At 40.9% G+C, this 21565-nt stretch overlaps 2 long non-coding RNA genes across 2 annotated transcripts; both read right to left on the bottom strand.

Annotated features, from left to right (window-relative positions):
• Positions 1 to 600: 600 nt before the first annotated feature.
• On the bottom strand, positions 601 to 3854 carry LOC145453574 (uncharacterized). Its single transcript, XR_013919829.1, has 3 exons — positions 3721 to 3854; positions 812 to 894; positions 601 to 747 (listed from the first exon to the last, which is right to left on the bottom strand). It is a non-coding gene; the product is annotated as an uncharacterized LOC145453574 (long non-coding RNA).
• Positions 3855 to 18625: 14771 nt separating this feature from the next.
• LOC145454839 (uncharacterized) lies at positions 18626 to 19422 on the bottom strand. The gene is made up of 3 exons (XR_013920237.1): positions 19192 to 19422; positions 18867 to 18916; positions 18626 to 18803 (listed from the first exon to the last, which is right to left on the bottom strand). It is a non-coding gene; the product is annotated as an uncharacterized LOC145454839 (long non-coding RNA).
• Between the last annotated feature and the right edge of the window lie 2143 nt (positions 19423 to 21565).

Below are 21565 nucleotides of genomic sequence, written 5' to 3'. Positions count from 1 at the left end.
GGTACCGAACTAGCATATAGCCTTCACGAATTATTTTCAGTGCAGAGTTCGCCAGTATATAGTCAAAGTTAAGATGAGCCATCGCTATACAGTAGTTATGTTTTAGACTTCTTCCACTTCTAATTCTATAGTTTTATGGACCAAAATACTAACTCTTTAGCACTTTTGGTGTTGAAAAGTATAAGAAATAGTCTTGGTATTATGTTTACATCACTTTTAGCCCCGAAATAGTCACAAGAACATCGTTAAATAGCTCTTGCATCACTAACTGAATATATTTTCGGAGAACTCGCCTATTATAATAGTATTTTTCATTGGTAGCAAAGATGCGCAATTATGAAAGCTGCTAAAATTAGGCCAATCAAGTTAGGTTTTTAAACCTAATGACCTGAGTATAGGCTAATTTTCGAATATTCTCTTTCTACTTCTACTTAAAGTAGTTTTGACATGTCATGAAAATTACAACATCTATAGTTGCAATTCAGTGGGAATTTACGGCAGTACTTCAACTTCTGGTTGATTAGCAATGCTGACTACTTTAACCACCTCTATAGAATTGTTCATTATACATCCTTGTTAACAATCTGAACTTGGACGTAATCAAAGCATGCGAATTCATTATCAGAAGTACATTTCCACAGTCGTGCGTCAGGATCGATACTGAAATCCAAGATCTTTATTTCCAATCGAATTCATTTGCGTCCGCTTCGTCTCTTCACTGACTGTTTATCAACGCGTGAATCAGCGCTAAAATTAGATCACGCATATCGTTAATGAGTATTTGTCTGATTGATCACGCTTTGCATCATACATTTCCCAGCATCCTCCGCATTTCCAAAGTGTAAGGCTTGGTCTTGTGCTTCCACGCCAGCCCCCTCCATCGCCTTGTCCCCGCTATAAAGCACATAAATTAGAAATCACATACGTGCTTATCCATTAAGAAAGACGTTTCGAGAAGAGCGATGCATTTTTAGGAACACATAAAAATCCTACCACGTTAAGAAAGTGCTAATGGAAAAAAGTCATCATTGGAACATAGTGCCATCAGCGTGCACACAAAGGTGGTGTGGACACTCGAAAAATCAGGTGGCCGTCACGCCCTGATACCTTTTATGACTTTGTTATTGTCGATCCGACTGCAGCACTAATTAAAGGCAGAGTCGCTATTGGTCTTTGTTGATTTTGACTGTGTTCCATATCGAGTTGGGTGACAGGATTTCGTATGGTATATTTTGACGCTGTCATCTAGCACTGAAACAAGTTTCAAGGCTGTGACTCAATGATTAGCTTGGTAATTTCGTTGTCAAAATCGAGTGTCTGGTAGTTGAGCGCGCACCGATATTTTGCCGACTTTGATAACGCAATTGCCACCGTAATCATTGAGTTACAGCCTTATGACTTGATACAGTGTCAGATGTCTCCATCACGATACATAATACGAAATTTTGTTATCCATCGCGGAATAAAACACATTCAAAACCTACATAGAGCAATTCCGGCTTTTGTGAAAAATATGTCATGGGGTAGGCTGGATGCCAGATCAGCGCTCGATCTGATATACTCGACTATGATAACGAACTTACTATCCTAGTCATCGACTTCACACCCATAAAAATTGGTTCAGTGTAAGATGCAATCATCAGGCCTTCAGCCAACTGCACAACAGATTTTTCGCGAAAGACAGGATTAATATGTGTAAAGTTTGATTGTGTTTTATACGACGATCGATAACAAAATTTCGTATTATATATCTTGATGACGGTATCTAACACTGTACCAAGTTTCAAGGCTGTGACCTAATAATTACAGTAGCAACTACGTTATCAAAGTCGAGTATCCAGTGTCTGCGTGCCCGGATTTGGCTACCGCATAAAGGAATTTTCCCAAAATTTGATATTGGTATATGTGAATTTTGAAAGTGTTCCATACCGAGATGGATGACGAAATTCCGTATGGTATATCTTTATTGTGTTATCTAACTTCTCAGTAAGTTTCGGGATTGTCACTCAATGATTAGCATGGTAATTTCGTTATCAAAGTCAGCAATATATCGGTGCGAGATCAACTACCAGACACTCGACTTTGACAGCGAAATTACTACGCTAATCATTGAGTCGCCGCCTTGAAACTTGGTACAGTGCTAGATGACAGCGTCAAAATATACCATAAGAAATCCTGTCACCCAACTCGATAGGGAACACAGTCAAAATCAACAAATACCAATAGCGAATCTGCCTTTAATTGGTGCTGCAGACGGATCGACAATAACAAAGTCATAAAAGGTATCAGGGCGTGACGGTCACGTGATTTTTCGAGTGTCCACACCACCTTTGAGTACACGCTGGTGCCATAGAGCAGTGGTTCGCAAGCGGTGTGACGATTGGGCTGCTCAAGGGTGCCATGAGAAAATATGGTAAACAGGGTCAACATGAGACAAAAATTACTCAATCCCAATTGAAAGTGTGGCAGATTCAATGGTTCTATCATTTTTACCCGTTCAATTCACACAATCTAGAATGCACTGCAAACATAGATATAAGCTTGTCTAAACAAGTAGGTTATTCTGGGACCCTTCCAGACTTGTGCCGTAGTTCGATCGTCATTTTTATTATTATGCATCCTTATTCTTTTCATTCTGTTCATCGGATTGGTATTTCTCGGGGCTTTTTATTGTTAAGACGCGGCAAGGAGTACAGTGACTTAGGATAAGAAAATCTCGTATAAACCTAGGATATTATTCGGAAATTGCTACTGCCAAGAATCCAACTCAATGGAGGTGTTACGGCAACTTAATGAACACACATAGCATAGCTTTATGAAAGTGACAAGGTCATCACTCGGGCAATCGGGCCGTGATGTTGAGGTTTAGCCGAATGCGTTGATCTTTTATCTAGGCCCGGGGGTGAACACTGAACAGTGACGTTACTGTTCAATTTTTAGTCACCTTGTTGCGACATATGTGGTTATTTTACACCAGATATATATTGATTCTATTGGTTTCTAAAATGCCAACTTATAGCACGGCCCGCCTTCGCTTCAAACTTTTTGTGAGACACCGACAATGCAGATCGGATATCGAGGAGTGTATACAAACCCCCGATATGTACGAAGGGATTCTGAATCCGATCTCGGTCGTATTCGAACCCAAGAGCCATTAGTGTTGCCGCGGTGCAACTATGCTCCTCGGCACTCTGGGTATTCGCAGTGCTATAGGGTACCGCAAACTATTTTACCATTTGAGAGGGTGCCGCGAAGACAAAAAGGTCGGAGTACAGTACCATGTGGTATGGTTAAGAATAGGGATTATTAACGCAAACCACTCATTTTAATTATATTCTAATCATTTTCGACGCCGTCTGATTGTATTGTGATTAGGCATTACAGTCACGTCCACTTTTACGAACATAGGATCAGATCACTCGTTATGAATCAGCAGGAATATTCACGTGTGCTGCTTCATCGCGCTGGAGAAAGCGATTTCGATTGGCACATAGTACTTGACATACTCAATACCCAAATTCACTTTGAGACCCCATGATATGTAGAGTGTTGTCAGTGTTCAAAATCGATCCTAAACGTAAACACATGTTGGCAAGTCTTGTGGTAATACGAACGGCGAAACCTTACAGCGTTAGGAAATCATCAAGATGGCCATTTGACTGATGTAATTTTATCATAGAACCATTACCAGATAAATACTCAAGTAATACTCCATCTTACTGCCAGTGAAAACTCAACCAAGCGTGACTTGGCGTTGCCATTGCAAATAGCAGCAAACTCATATGACCAGTAGTCCTTTCATGATGACAGGTGGTTGATTCCGGCTTAGCGCGTAAATTTCTATAAATATATCTGGAAATGTAATGTATTGTTTCTATCAACACGGAATAAAATGGAACTAGGCATGTGTCGTCGTAAATTATACGATATCTTTCATCCAATTGAAACAACACTCGTTGCACTCTCTGACTGCGAATTAACTACATGTAAATAGCCCAACTGCACTATTTAAAACAAATGGTTGTTTAAAGCACTTTGCCGGTCCACCAAATATATTAGCATTCCATATTTTAAGTCGATTTCGAAGTTGGTAACGTATGTTCTGCTTAGTGACGTAATAGACATAGGTCGTAAGTCCGTGGTGTAATTTGGGCCTGTGTCACGATTGGAACTGCTGTGCGAAACTGTTTACAACAAGGCTTCGGAGACTTTTAAACAGACTTCTTTGAATTAGGCGAAACTTATCAGCATGATAGAGGCTATTGCAAACATCAAAGTAGCATTTCTATTAAAAGATACCGAACAATAACAATCAAGTTATTGGTCTGTAACAGCCAACTTCGCGAGTTTCCGCTTGTATAAACTTCAACAGAGCACTTATAAATATCTAATATCGAAGAGTCTGCATTGAATCAAGCTCCCAATATTGCATTAGATATGCATACATTCGTCGCAATGAAATTTAGGTTTAATTTTGAATTTTGAAGGTTCACCGGTCCGCAACATTTATTTTATTGTTTTACTTGTTTACTCGGTCAAAAAGCTTGAGAACTACTGTTCTGAACAGTGTTTTAAACAAAGGCATTTTAACATTGTCTTTTTTTTGAGTAATATAATTATGCCATAATTGTGTAAATACTTTCCAAAAACATGTTGTATGAGCCTGGACAACGATTACCACCGGATATAGGCGACGTATACGATATGGGATTGTTTTAACCCTCGAAATAGTCGGTTCAACAGCTATAGTACGTATATATAGATCATTGGTACAAATTGAATGTTCCGATAATGATGACAGCTGACCATAAAAATGCTGCAAGACGACGTACTCCTGGTTGGAATCATGTGGGTCTTTTAATTTATGACGCTTTGGCGATACAAAAAAAATCGCTCAAAAGTAGTGTTAAAAACGTGCATCACGATGGGGGTTTGGTCTGGGGCAACTTTGGTTTATAACTCGACAGGGGCGCAAAACCAACGTTTTTTTGAAGGGGGACTGACGAAGTGCTGTTCGACCATCCCACATACATTTCAACGTATTGGTAGAAAAACGTGGATAGGGGATTAAAGAGAGTTCGAAACGTATCCTGATTAACATTGTTTCGAAATATGACGGCAAATAAATATTTTATTGGTAATTACCGGTCACTTCTTCATTCCCCAATATCAACACATACACTGAGCACCATTTAGTATAATTCACTGCTTTCAATTTGGAAATAAAATCAATTCACTGGAGAATATAGCTAAAATTTATGATTTGGCCCGCGGAGAAAAATAATTGCCCACCCCTGATCTATATGACATAGGGACGGGGCAGGCAACTTCTCCACTCGGCGGGCCGGATATAGGAAAATGAAGTACTTGGCGATCGGATTCGCAAATCGATTCAGTGATCGTGTATTAATCCACCTATACAAGGAATAAATATGCTATATAATGTGAATTTAAAGTTGAAAGCATAGAAACTAAAAACAGTAAATAATACATTTATTACCGTAATATACTTCAATTGCTGTTGAAGTCAATGAGATTTGTGGTCGATCAAAGTTGACGACAAGTTATTTGATCTCTGGTTGTATTTGGGACGCATAGAAACCCTTGATATAAAGACTGCTCGTGAGCATCAGTTGGATTATAACGCAGCTTTGTCTGTTCAATTTCATGGCCGAAAATGTTTGCTCGCAAATGTATGTAGACATGAGCAGAACATATAGTTTCATGTCTACTTTTCACCGACGTCGGGCCACATTATCATGTGAGACGGTAAATTATCTGTAGGCCGATTAAAATCCTTTCGCGGGCCGTTTGTTTCCCGCTCTTGATCTATGGGCCCATCAAAACCGTCAGATGCACAGTATTAGTGGTGTTGCGCAAAGTCCATAACGTAAGTGCCCCTTGCTATTTGTTGGTATGGAGCTCAGGAAATCGAATCCACAGCCCTGGTTTCCAGTCACAAAGACATCCCCGACAGCGTGATTGCCGACCGCGACCCGAAATCAGCGGCCGCTTGTCTGTCCTCAATCGTCAGATCCCTGCGATGACCATCATAGGAGACTCGAAGTCACTTGTCTGCCAATATTAGCGGACTCTCTGGCACGAAATGCATGCATGTGAAGGTAAAGGGATGCATTAAAAGCGTTTACATCAGCGGTCGCCAACTCCAAATGGGTCGCGGGACACTTTTCAAAATTCGTGGAGGCCGCGGGCCGCATGAATTCAATATCGAGATTAAAATAGGCATTTCGATCACTCATGTAGCTTGCGGCCGCATTCCAGTGCATAGCAGTAATGAATTAACTGGGCCCAAATAGATTCACGTGAAACTGTCCATGTCCATTACCGGAACACTCCGGACTAATCTATTTACTCACATCGGCTTACTATGCGTACCGAAATCGTGAGTAGTCATGCTATGAACAGTCACAGGGATTCGTTCTTTAGTCACGCGAAGCGCGAAAATTTTTTCCTATTCATGAGTGAATTTCGTCATTAATATCAGCATAGTTTCACATAGTGCTATCAAGTATTTATCCTTTTTCATCTCATGTGATCAGATTCACCGGTATAGTGTTGATGCAGGTGGTGTCTTCGAAAATGTAGGGGCGTTAATTATGTGCTGCGTCTTTGGGTGAGCTAATTGTTATTAATTCCATTTGTTGCATGCTGTTATTTCTTGACCTCTCATCATGATTGTCGGCATAGTGGAATTATAGTGGATTCATAGCAGAAAAAGATTTCCTTGGTGATGGAGGAGAATATGATTAAAAATTGGTATTTCCATACGGGGTGCCTCATTTTCCTCTGATGCTCCCATCTGTACTGTGGGACTGAGATTACAAAGGACACTGCTATATTAAAATCCAAAATCAACCGGCATTGCACCGCGCCCAGCGCAAGAAATTTTAAGAATAATTCAAACCGCTCATTAATTAGGGAGTCAATTCGTAAATTCAATTTGTATATTGACGACCGCCAACACATCCTAATTTATTTAAGTGTCGACAACCGCATAATTTCCCTTCTACTGCCGCAGATTGGCCACCCCTGGATATTTATACAATCGATATTGGGGTTAGCTGGACACTGTACATGCTGAAAAACTATCTTCTAGTAAAGCATGGTCTTTTGAAGAGCCAAAAGTCGATTTTCAAGCGTCTCTGTCATGGCAGTGGTGGGCCATTGCATGTCAAGGCAATATGTCCATTCAACGCAGCGAATTCTACCTCAATGGAATGATATTACCATGCCGAAGTCGTATCAGCTAGTGAGAAATAGTGATATTGGGCACATGAGAATAGCTTACTTTGAACAACAACAATAATATGGTCGAAATGAAATCAATTTCGACATTTTAAAATGCTTTACTAAGCGTTCTTCCGAATATTCTTCAGATCAGGTCGAGAGCCGCAAAATATGACCGTGGCGCACCAGTCCCTTACGGGAGAGAAGCACGACTACTACTTTTTACAATACCAAAAATATTAATAATAATAATAATAATTTTTACTTTTATGACTCAACTAAGAATTTGGGGTTTGTACATGGAGGCTTTTAGATTAGCGTGAGTGTTCCGCAGGTGGAGAATATGTATGATAAATAGGGATGGTGTGAACCTCTGAAAGGTTCAGGTTCGTGTGAACGCGAACCTTTTTGAAAGGTTTTGTGTGAACGCGAACGTGAACCTCATGATGTCACGTGACGTCATATTGCTGATTCCAATCCTATCTTTCAATGATGTGATAGCCTATATCAGTGGTTCCCAACCTTTTTCGACCCATCGCCCCCTTTTCAAGGTCAACACCGATCATCGCCCCCCAAATTTTGTGTACCGAAAATTGAGCATACAAACTGTAATCACCTGCGGGTTGACTAAAAAAAAGGTCAAATTTTCGGCTCGATGTCTAATTTGACACACTTTTGTAACTAAATTTCCGTGGGTTAACCAAACAATAATAATAATAAAAAGGTCAGCCGTTTTAACGCGTCATTGCCCCCCTATCGCCCCCTTCGCTATTTTCGCCCCCCCCGTCGCCCCCTCTGTCCATTTTCGCCCCCTGTCGCCTCCTTCGTCATTTTCGCCCCCGTAGACCGCCAAATCGCCCCCCGGGGGGCGTTATCGCCCACGTTGGGAACCACTGGCCTATATTAATGTGACAGAGTGTGTACACTGTACACGATACCTAGCGGCGACGCGGACCACATAATGCCACAATGCTGAAGTACATATTGGCGTTTTAAACGTCGCTAAATGTATCAACTGAGGCAATCAAAGGATATAATAATCCCATAAAATCGATATCCTCCGTCGCTTAGCCAACAATTTCGACGAGGACTTATCAGGTAATATAAGCTTAATCCCTAAATGTCTAGGCCAGGCCGGACAATGTATTCAGCGTCTGAGTATTGATACATTGATATTGAGCAGAGAGTAAAACGGGTTTCTATACTTGCTGCCGATATTACCCCATTAACAAGTTATACAGCAGTAGCCAACACCTCAATGGCACGGATTTGGCTTTACTGATACAGTAAAATATGAAGTCAAGATTGACCCCGCACGCCTGCTATACTTTTTACATCAGAAAACGATATCAATATCATTGATTGGTTGGATAAGCATCATTCGCTGACTACGCATTTCGCTCGTTATGTTGTGTGATTGCTGGTCAGGCTCACAGCAGAGAGTCACTAAATATTTACAAACGGTAAGCTGGATATTTCCAGCAAACTTTGGTAACAACGCAAGTAAAACGTTTGAGATTGTCAAGGTGCATGCTCGTCTGGTGTTGATTTTGGCCCGCAGTTGAAATGCAATAAATTTTAACGAAAGATGTTGCAATGAAGTGAAAATTGTAATATATGAAAAAGGTTCACAGTGCAGAACCTATCAAGGTTCTGTTGTGAACGCGAACCTCTAAATTTCCGAGGTTCACATACAGAACGCGAGCGTGAGCCTCACGTTCACACCATCCCTAATGATAAATAAACCATGAAACTTTACATATATTTTTATATTGTACGTCTTTCCTGTTATGAAACTCTAGATACAACAGGTATAAAGTTATTATCGGTGTGTGAAAGATACTATTTTGTTTAACAAAGTAACTAATGTTTTGCATATGTGCAATACATGATTTTACTAACGGGTCGAAGCAAATTTCGGTGTATACAAATTATATTGAATGCGTGGTGACATACAGGTGACTGGTTCGAGTCCGAACGTGGTCGCTATTTGAATGGCTTTACCTGTGTGTTGGACATTCATCTATAGCAGTGTTTGCCAACTTTTACTCTCGACTTATCGCGCCCTAATAACAGGATTCTAATGTCTCGAGTCATCGTATAGCATGCAAAGCTATCAACATTACATGTAGGAAGCAATCATTTTTAGATGAATAATCCCATTATCTTGATATTGTTGCAGACTTCATACAGGTTAGCGTAGCGCATTCATGTCTCCACAAAACATTTGAAAACACTAAAAGCCGCGAGGTGGGGCCTATGCAACATTGACTTCTTACATTCCTTCTTTTACCACATACGTGATTGGCATTTACCATTTGTGTTATCTTTCAGTTGATTTAATCGATCTGTAGGCTAAATAGGCTAATTGGTACACCTACATATATGGCCCATCGGTTCAATACACAAATGAGCACGATATTAGTACAGTGGGCATCTGTTCTATACTGTCGCAGGAAGAATATTGTTAGTTATACTGTTAAACAAAATATTCTGTTTGACACAAAAATAATAACTTAAGCTGTTAAGCCAACAGCTTATGAAGGATATGATTGAAATTTATTCAAATATGCCAATTTTATTTGTGTCTCAATGTAGATGATCAGCGACCACACATTATTCGTCCTGCACCACTGAATTATTCATTCAGTCCTGTGTTACCACGTGCTGCTAGCAGCAGAATTGCCGCATTTGCAACCGCAAAACATCTTAGTGTCATCTTTTGGATAAATCCCGCCATATCTTATGTTCATTCCATGTTTGGTGTTTTTCGACCACTATGGTCATTTAGACCAGGTCAATTTTCTTCATCTTATTCCGTAGCTGCCGAATTGTAGTACGGCCCACTTCTAAGCTTTATATAAGACACCGCTTACACGGATGTGTAGGAGACTGGGGACAATTGTAACAGTTTTTGTATTTTCGAACATTACGTGTTTTTCTCGTGGATATTTCATTTCCAAACATTTATATAAAGAAGTCAATAACTCGATAGTTGATATAGAAACTAAAATGGAACTCAATCAATAATCAATCATGGAAATTTTGGGTCGCGAAGATCGTCGCTCAAATGGTACAATCGTCCAGTACTGCGGGGCAATTGTAACGCCCATGCGGGGCAATTGTACCAGTGTTATTTATAACTAAAAACAAACGACATGAACAACAATAATGGGAGCACAAACTGTACTATTGAATTAAACTAAAAAAGAGAAGTTTGAACGCTTCCAGGCTACGCCTTCGTGCCTTCTGCATGAGCTCAAAGTGCACAAGAAACACATTCATTCCATCATCTCCCTACACATATTCGGCCTCTTCTAACAAGGTGCTGTAGTTCAGCGTGCATAATGGGTTGGGCATTCGGTCATCTGCGAAACCGACCTGGCTAAAATATCTTTGTTGAATGGGCCGATGATAGTGTAGCAAAACGAGGGCACAACATTATGTGGCATCAAAGCTAATGGTGTTCTTCCGTTCCGTACAAAATTAAAATAAATTGTTCACACCAGATGACAAAATGTAAGTGGGCCATGCTCAAAGTCTGGGCATGAGGATTCAGTCATGGGCAAGTTCTTAAGTGACCATTGGAGGTCGACACAACAAAAGTCGATCAACACGATATCGGGTAGTAGAATCACGGAAATAAGCGGACCCTAAGATTCACATCACCACTTCTGTATGGCCGTTCCGACAGAGTATCATGGTAGAATTGGTATGACCAGGTAGAGTCTGTTCCGGTATTTAACGTCTGGCTGTTGCAAGATTCATCAGCAGTAGATAAATGGGTATACCAACCAGGGCATGGTATGATATGGTATGGTATGGAAGTATGGTATGGTATGGATCGATATTTTGGTATGGAATATGGAACAATGCAAGTATGGTATGGAATGGAAGATTTCAATCTATGGTATGGAACTACATTTCCATACTTCCATACTTTGGTGTTTTATACATTTTATCGTGATCTGTGCAAGCTTCATGAAGCGTGTAGGCTACGTTGATCGCTACTCACGGAATACGTGAACTATCGAACGCTGTGTAAGTACAAATACACGCTTGTGCAACGGTTTTAGGAGCACTTGGAATGACATGATTTTGTGATGTAATAATGACAACAGTGATGTTGATATGATATTCCATTGAGTCTAGACACGACGTCTCTGAGCATAGTCTATCATGTGACGCAATAAATAATTGGTAATGCAGGCAACTCCAACTGTACCACATTCCTTGAGTGACGACAGCTTACAAGCAATCATGATGCAACGTACTCATCGCTCAATGGGATTGATAATTATGTTTCTTCTGAAACATTGTCCGCACATTTATACTATTTACATACCGAGATATCTTATTGGTCATATTTCAAACGCTCTCGCATTAGGATTATAGATCAGGGAGTGGGGTAGACAAATTTTGTAATTCTCGCCACGATAACCCCAACCAAATACTGTACTAATAATCACGCAGATCGCTGCAGTATTGATCGCCTGTAGCTGAGATATTTTATGGGTGTGTCTATATATTATAGTATATACTTCAAACTTGCATGTGCCTCATGCCACTGTACCGGAAACACGATGGTATTCTTATGGAGCAGTGGCGGGCAACTTCGCCATTCGGTGGGCCGGATATAGTAAAATTAAGTACTTGGCGAGCCGGATTCCTGAATGGATACATTATTCGCGCACATATACAAGGAATAAATCGTATTTATTGAATGTATTTTATCGACAGCAATGTCACTTCAAAGCCATTTCTCGCCGATAATGACAATACAATCTGGATTGGAGAACAGCATTGTCATACAGGCGCCGCCATGTCTGCTTCTTTCTAATCAACTAACTCACGGTGCAATCTTTAATTAAGATTTCAAAGCGTTTGATAAGTCCGGTACCCAAAATTTACCAAGATATCAATTCATTAGGGGTGAGTACGTATATCATAAATGCCGATAATGTAAGTCTTTTCGCTTCGACGAACTTACGCGTAAGCTCCACTCTCGCACGCTGCGCATACAGTCACTAGAATTTTACGTTTAAGCAAGTATAGTGGGGAATCTCGGCAGACTGGGGCCGCGGGCCACATTATCATGTAAGACGGGAAACTGCGGGCAGTATGTTACCCGTCCCTTTTATGGACGGTCCTAGATAACAATCTGCTTACTATCTCATTTTGCTCGCGGAAGCTGTAGAGTAGACGTACACGGCACCTCACCAAAACAGACTCTGTAAAACTAATACCAGGAATTAGATTTGCATCATGGCTAGTTTAAGCAATAATGACATCCGAAATATCAATAATATAGGTGGTAGAAAAGGAAATATACATATGATATTGAAGTATTTGAAAGTATGGAATATGTATCAAGTATGGTATGGAGCAATGTTGCTATGGTATGGAAAATTGCAAGTATGGTATGGAGAGAGTAAGGCAAGTATGGAGTATGGAAAATTATCGTTCCATACCATACCATACCATGCCCTGATACCAACAGATGAACAAATATATTCAGCATTGAAAAGATATTGTAACAGGGCAAAAGTAACAGAGTGTTACAATTGCCGCTGACACGCTCGACCATGATTAATGTCTCAGGATGGTGTCTTTCCGGCGACGCGAGTCCTAGTTTCCCTGTCATCACGGTAGACTATGGTAACATTGTTCCAGCTACATAGGCTATATTGCATTGCAACCACTTGGGTTTTATTCCTCAGAACAAATTATTCCAGATCAGAAAATACTTACTCAAGGGTCCAAAATTTCGTTTTTTTGAAATTCTTCTGATGTTTCTCGTCGTAGCTCAACGTAACTTCAGGTATATTAGAAGACATAACTACCGCATGTGCACTTAAAATATGAAGGCGATTTCTTCATCCTAGTAGCGGTGAGGTCGATTGTTACATTTGCCCCGTGTTACATTTGTCCCCGGTCTCCCCTAGAGGAGGAGCCTAGATAAACCTCCAACACTTAGGTGGGAATTCTGAAGTCGACCTCGGTCGGACTCGAACCCATTCCATGTTGGCATTTGCTGCATCGTTACGTCGGTCTGTTAAGGCTAATAGCATCCCAGAGCACCACTACGATGAATTGAAAGAGCTGGTACGTCGAGTGTGAGCTAGGCATAGTCGTGATAGGCTGAAAACGCCTTTAACGAGTTGTTGATAAGCTATTGTGTTAACTTCGTCAGTAAAAGCGACATCGTTTCCATTTCCTTTGTAGGAAGGGTAGTAAAACATAATAATATCAGACCACTTCAATCACAAATACTGCGAACAATATTGGTCATTGTTCGCCATTATATCGTCGCTAATTTTTAATTACACTGGTCAACAGACAGTTTGCTTACGAGACGAATGCGGCCGATCCTGCTGGCTGCATGTGGTGTCGCGGATCACGAATATCGGTTTGAAATTTGTTGATCAGCTCTAGTTTTTGAGATATATGGCACCATGCTAAAATGTGCTGATCATGAACGATTGCACACATACTACGGCATATGACTCTTAAACTTTTGGACTCGCTTATTGGATGTATGGTATCCGACCTAGGAACTTCGGATATCCACATTGTACAGTGCAACCAAGCCATCGGTGATCGCGCGAATTACGAAATATTTTGTTCTTGCAAGTAAATCACCAAATATTATATACATATATCCGATGTGGTCGCAACCCAAATTTGTGCTAGCAGGGCAGCAACATACGGTCCGCGACGGAATTTTTTTGAGCAGCCCGCAGACAGTTTCCGGTCTCACATGATATTGTGACCCACAACCACAGTCCGCTGCAATCCCCCACTACTTGCTTACTACGTCAAAATATAGTGACTATATAGTTTTTTCCCCATGTTGTGCGTTTATGCGTCACTGAACGAATCCAAGTTTGACAACATGAGAAAGATAGTCATGAAAATACTTGTATTGTTACGGTCTACATACATTAGCGAGCAAACGTGTTCGACCATAACAAATAAAAATGAAAACTCTGCGTTCCAACGTAACTGATGTTCACGTGCACTGGTTTCTGCGTTCGAAATGCAGTCAGTGTTTAACTTTGACAAGTTTGATCGACCACAGATGTCTCATTTGCTTCCACAGCTGCATTTCGTTAAGTTCATATAATACTGTTTTGGTCTGTATGCTTTAAACTTAAGTTTCCATAGCTTGGAATCGGGAAAGTAGGATACCGCTACCAAATCAGAATAGCTAGTTGATCAGGACTGAAGTTGTAGTCGACAAACACCGTGAATACCATAAACAATAAGACTGAAGCCGATTTTGCTATTTTTTCGGGGAAATTTGTTGAGAACGTTCGAACGTCCGAATCACCTACTTAGCGTCATTCATGCCGAAACTGTCCATTATCCTAGATGTAAATCCCGTAAAGGAGGACGAATTGCCAAAAGGAAGGACATTTAGGAGTCCTCGGAGAAAATTTTCCAAATCCTGAGAAAGGAGGACAACTCCTCCTAAAGGAGCACGTATGGTAACCCTACACTAAATAGGATATATTCCTTACAGGGGTGGATTAATCCGCTTTTAATGTGTCGATTCAGGAATCCAGTCCGCCAAGTTTTTCGGTAATTTGTTGTTATGCAACAAATTCATGGAACGTCCTGGTGATACGGGGCAAGAAAAGGTTATGTTCCAATGCAAACATAACAACTGGACCATTCTAACCAACATTTACTCTGAATTAAAGTATTATTATCGATCAATGCAATTTTGCAAGACCTAGAGACGCAGTTTTAGTATAGTCGTGAAAGTTATCTCAATCTTAAATTTATTCTGATCCTAACCAGCAGATACAAGGAGCTTGACACCCTACTTCAAAGCTTGGAAGAAAGACTACACGGGAAGAAAGCTACGTGGAGATCGAACATTGGGATCGCGAGTCTAGTGTCCAATTTTAAGCCTGGGCTTATTTGTTAAAATTCTTGGATATGGCTGTGAAGATTATTATTATTATTATCATTATGATTCACATCAGTGGTGGTTATAGCCTGTTTAATGCTTTGTGCTCCACGGCATTACAAGTTATACAGTTCAATGAACACATTTCTTCGTCTCTTGGATGTTCTTGCACTCTCTCAGGCCGTCTCTGTCACGCTCGGTTCTTCGTCGTCTCTATTTGCTACCGACTTATAGCTCGGCCCACTTTTTGACTGGGCTTTTCAAGTCACTGCGACTGCAGTGAGGTCGGCGATGAGGAGCCCATATAACCTCCGACACGTAGAAGTTAGTTCGAACCGGGATTCGAACCACGGCGCTTAACCAACTGCGCCACTCGCTCCCAATGCTGTGAAGATGAAACAAAGTCAAAAGGGAGCCTACTCGGTCCGTTTTGAAATCAGAATATTTATTATAATTATTATGTATATGAAGGTCCACTAGAGCCGTTAAAAAAAACCTTTTCCAAATATTTCTTGCTAGGCGATTGCATCGTCAGGTCCGTGAAAAAAAAACGAAGTACACGAAATTTGAATCCATTCCAACGGGTAATCGCGAAGCTTTTACAGTTATGAAATTTGGAATTTGTGATAAAATATTGAAAACCTACGTTGTCTAACAAAAGCGAAGCGAAACAAATTTAAGTTAATAAATAATAATAAAACCGGTAGAAGCGAAGTTCTTTCGAACACCCCTAATGTACACGCAATCGAGGTTTGGAGTGTTGGATTTTTTTGTTATGAGGGCATTGCATCACCGAGTCTTACAGGATAGATTCAGTTGGACAACCTTCCTACCATATAGAAAAAGTCAGGATGAAAATATGTTAGGGTAGATATTATTTGAAGGCGTGAAATACTGTACTGCCGTGACGTCACGGAGTTATTGTGGCCAAATGAGTACATATGACGTCACAATAAACACCACAATATATGTAGAGTGCAAAAGCACCTTCCACTTCGCAAGTGCCTCCCCCGTGTTTCGCAGTTACATGATTTCCACTAGCTCCCGAATGACGGTAATGTTTCGCCGCGTATTTTACCCGTTTATGGGTGCTATAGACAGCATTGTAAAGGTTGGTGTAAAGAACTATCAAAATAACAAGGATGTGTGTTGTTCTGACAATTCTCAATTATATTCAATTTATTGCTAAAAATTTCATCCTTGCAATACACCACAAGACTGTGATACAATGAAAATTAGGAAGGTGTTGAAAAGACCTTGAGCAGTCTTCGAAATCAGACACATACCTGGCCTGGGCGATGTTTAAAACGGAAGCATTCATATTGAATGAAAAGTAAAAAAAGATAATGTAAGAGGCAGTTGACAAAAAGGTGGCATGTTTCGGAACGCGAGATCGATATATCAGGTCGTCGTTTGGTAAACTAGAGTGTTAACTAGTATTGATTCAGTAGAAACTGTTGCGTCTGTGCATTGCATCTTTGGATAGTCAGATATAGTTTGAGTGGCTATGCCGCAGAATTCAATGTTGGGTGATGCTGCACGTGTTTTGGGTGACCGGGCTGAAATTGGGTTCCAGTTTGAAATATATTCCGGTCGTAAAGCGGACCGAATGACCGTGTCATCGGTTCTACGTTAAAAAAATTGTACTGATATCCGGGCTTAATTCGGAAAAGAGCCTCCGGATCCAGTCCTGTGCGGATCTATGTCCTGCTGCGTATCACCTACGGTCCTACATGGAGCTGTAAATTCCGTCACGGCGTTTGGTGTCATAGTTATGCTTGAGACTCAATACGCTCCATATGCTCTGAAACGTAATGGTTTCGCGTCGCACATTGACCCGCGCTTGCGATCGATCAGCAATGCCAGACTGTCACGAGCAGTTAACCTCCTTGGCTTTAGAGCAGTTACTAACATCAACCGGTTTCGTTTCAAGGAAATTCATGCAGCTTTATTGACAGACCATGAACACATTAACATTGTCATTATCTTTGGATTATGATCTGGGGCGTTTTTTTTAGATTAGCCTTTGGATGAATCCCAAGGTATTTAGCTACAGGAATGTGATAGATAGCCTATGGATGAATGATACAGCACGGGGAAATAACCATAGCCATAACACATTGACAAACAATTGAGGAGTCACTTTATCTACGATAGAGGAGCCAGATATAGAGTTTGGATGTGGATGATCACGTTGTGTGATGTGTACGATTACGTTGATCATGTTATCGAGTTCAGTATGCCAACCTTGATAATTCAGAAAACTGCGTCTAAAATCTCAGTAGGTCTTATTGTAGCTATGATTGATTTTGAAGAAATATCAGCAATTTCCAGAATCTTCAACATTTTTGTCGTAATTTTATCAATCTCAACTTCCTCACTCGCATCACTAACTCGCTTAATCGCAGCGACAACAAGCAAGAAATTAGTACAGAAATCTTAGATAAACCATGTAACACTGAAAATACCATTTTAAATACACCGATTCTCCAGAGTTATCTTTCAAATACCACGATATTTCGGTTTTAAATAATACGTGCGCTCGCTTCCGCTAACAAGACGTGCTTTGGCCCGGAAACGCACTGGCAAACGAGCGGCGTGCTACGACAAATGAAATCAGTTTGTCTGGGCTCCAAAGATTCTAGGATTAGTCCATCAACCATACTAGGTGTATATTAGGGTTCCTTGGGTACCGAAGACTAATCCCACCATTTATATTAAAATTTCAACTACAAATTGGTAGAAAATCATGATACGACATCTTGTTCCAGTCCCTAACATCAAATCTAATTTCAATTATACTAATTCGACAACAGACAGGGGCGTAGACAGAAAGGCAAAAATCATTTGTGTTTGAATTAGCATTGACATCTCGTGACGCCATGTATTCGTGTTCACAAAGCCATTCCAAGATTTTAACATGAATACTCTATTCCGAATGAACTTGTATCCGATGTTTGTTTGTCTGTTTTATTGACGGAATTGGCGCTTGTAAACACTTGGGTCATTTGCGCCCGCACAGTAAATGTCATAAGGTATTTTTTCGCTTCTTTCTTTCGTCTTTTTTCTGGACTTCTGCTGCCTTCTTTCAAGAGTTCGGCTCTCTCTTTTTTCTGGGCTGTTCCAAGGCGCTGTGTATACAGCAAGATCGACGACGAGGAGCTCAGATAAACCTCCGACACATAGAAACATGGCAGAGCCGAGACTCGAACCAGCAACCATTGGTGTCGTGACGGCAGTGTTTCGCCCTTGTATCCGATGTGATGTCGTGACTAAGTAACTTACAGGCATATTTGCGTCCGTGAGCCGAATGGGAAAGTCAGTAATTTCAACAAAGTTTCAACGCAGTACAACAGATCCCTGCTAATTGTAGGGCCCTCATCTCACAACGGCTTTCCACATAGACCTAACGGAAGCGCCTATAACGTGCCCCATCGGTGGCATGACTCATTGACTTGGTTACCCATGGGATCAGTCTTTTAATATTTCATATGGAACCTTGTAATAGAAAGCTGCGATTTATTTATTTATAAGAAATCTCTCCATCATTCGAGCAGAAGGTCTCCCATTCAACTTTACACTTTCGATGGATCCTCGTCCATTAGCATCCTATTATCTCCTTCTTTACCTTCGTTTTCTGCAGGTAAAGTATTCTTTGATCAAATATACACTTTATAAAGGGGGAATAGCAGCAACTAACCTCCATCTTGGTCCACCTGTTCGTACATTATTTCTCCAGCGCTCCCATCTCTGTAGATAAAGAAGATTTACTATAATTTACCATTCACGGATTAATGCGTGGCCTTTCATGATCAATGGCTGACACGCTTCCAAGTGTGTTATCGGACAAATCTATTTTCTTAGGTGCATCTGCTTGTGAAAACCTATTGTCTGACTAAACTAGGTTGCAGCTTTCATATGGACTCTAGTCTTCGGTTGGGTTAAACGTGGGATGGTAGCTTTAATACCATTAGAGAGCATGGGTCAAATGTACAACTGAAATTGTCAGCATTGCTGATGCTCACCCGCAACGACAACGGGTGCGGTAATGGTGATGGTGGACTACCGGTGCCGGGGTGCGATAATAATAGCTTCGTCTTCTGCGTCTTCGGCGAGATGAGAACCAGGCATCACTTGGTCCGACAAGCAAGCAGACTACGCACAGAGCTACGATCAGTGACTTAACCATGCTTGATATACTTTGCAGTGGCCAGATCCTGTAATAAGTAAAGTCTTTTACATTTGTACGATAGATTTCTGCTATTTGTCGCTGTTACAGGTGTAGTAGAGTGCACTATTTTGGTAGGCACACTGGAAGAATCTTTGCGTTATTTCCCGCACAGCTATTGTATATCACGGTATCTCCGAAACATCCGCAAAACGTCATGTAGCTAATTTGATTTACATTGAATTAACAACAGTGGATCATGCAGACAGCCACATTTTGCAGCCATAGATGATGCCATCTCTCTATTTACGCAATTAAAACTTTGTTGACACATGGCAACACACTACAATACTCAGAGATTAGTTTTGTTCTGGCCGATAGTAAATTAACCCAGATTAATCGCGAACAGGGCTACCCGGCTATTTTGTCTAGTGCTCGAAGTGACAGGTGGAACCAGCGATGTACCTGACTATGTCATGCAGTGTTTTGTGAAACAGTAGGCTTGTACAGTACATCGTACCACTATTGTGTTAGATGGCGTGGACACAGCTAAATTGAACGGCTCACTGCATTTGGTTACGCCACACTTTGCATTTGGTCAAAGGCAATTTTGCGGCGATTTTTCACCTGATTGCCGAGCGTTATCAATAAAGAGCTGCTGGTGTACTGATTACAAAAATATACATGTAAATTTTATTCTGCTCATGGCCCTGGAACCCCCCAAAATGAGCCTCGAATTTTGGATTGTGATTGAGTTGCGCATTGTGACGCAACAATACTGTTTGGCTCTTGTTCTTGAGCTGCACTATCGTTTTGCCTATGGTACCACACCCATTACGAATGATACAACGAGTAAGACATATATCAGGAGCAACCGACACCGCTATAAAACTGGATCGCTTGAACTTCAATAAATAGCGTAACTTATGTCTAATTTCACCAATCCCCACTCAACGAAGGAGTGTTGAAGCTTATTGAAATGAAAGGGTCTTATATAGGTATGCATCTCCGGTGTTAGACAATAAACGGAGCCTATAATGTTTGTGGCGTTTGTTATGTAAACTTCAATCCCCAAAATACCCCGGAAAACAGGTATAAGTATCATGCACGAATTATGTCTGTTCGTACGTAATGATATTGAGTTAAGAGGAAGTAATTTTAACAATTCGTTGGTAAACAATATATCGCCCTGGGCGGGGATATCCGCTTGATGATGAAATTCAATTGACCGATTTGCCACAATTTTATTCGCGATGAAGTCACGTTCGTAGATCGTTGGCTGCGCTATTGTGCTTATACTGAGTATCATATATCATCTTCCCGTTGTGTTCCCTTATAGAAGTATACACTGTTGATATCGGAATCGGAAGTTAATTATATCAATCAGGCAATGACAGTATATACCGTGCTAGTCAGATACCGTAGAATGTGAATAATAGCGATTGTACTGTTCACCCGAACATTTTCAGTTTCCAACAAATGATTACAAGCGTGGATTTCTATAAAATGGCTCTTTCGTAACCGTCTATTAATATTATTATTATTAATGAGGAGTTTTAAGTGGCGCGTGTTGCCGTTTCCGGCCTTGTGCACCACGGACAAAATATGTTATCAAGGATCGAGTTTTCGTGCTCTGGGACATAGGATTATAATAAATTTCAAACTATATAAACTTTCAAACTATATATACAAGTTACATGAAATAATAAACTAGCGACCGGCGTAAATAATTGCGGCATAGTAAGTATATTGGTTAAAGTAAGCGGTAGATTGATCATGGTACATGCGTCGGCAATAAATGCTCGGTGGAAGTCATATTTTCTGCAATGCAAGAGTATGTGGTCAACCGTGTCGGGGACGTAACACACATTACAAAGGGGGGAGTCAGCGCAACCTATTTTGAATAGGTGTGCCGCCAGGCGACAGTGACCGGGTTGGAGGCGAAACAGGATTTTTTCAAATAGGCGATTTCGGCAGGAATCTGGCGCCTCTGTTGATATAGATGGTCGCAACATCAGGTAGTGGTGCCCTCTCTCCTCTGCAGTGAACTTGGCCTGCAATTGGTGTCTGCAGAGCTGACGGGTGACCGCTTTTGCCTCTGATAATGTTACGGTTAGGATATCGATACCGGGTTCCCGCGATTGACTTGATGCAGCCCGAGCTAGTTGGTCAGCCTTCTCGTTGCCGTCTATTCCGGCGTGACCTGGTATCCAGGCAAATGTTACCATGCC

This window comes from Botryllus schlosseri, chromosome 13, assembly GCF_051294905.1.
Source record: "Botryllus schlosseri isolate E-star chromosome 13, Bs_hap1, whole genome shotgun sequence".
Classification (NCBI taxonomy): domain Eukaryota; kingdom Metazoa; phylum Chordata; class Ascidiacea; order Stolidobranchia; family Styelidae; genus Botryllus; species Botryllus schlosseri.
This window is presented reverse-complemented; position numbering and strand designations above follow the sequence as displayed.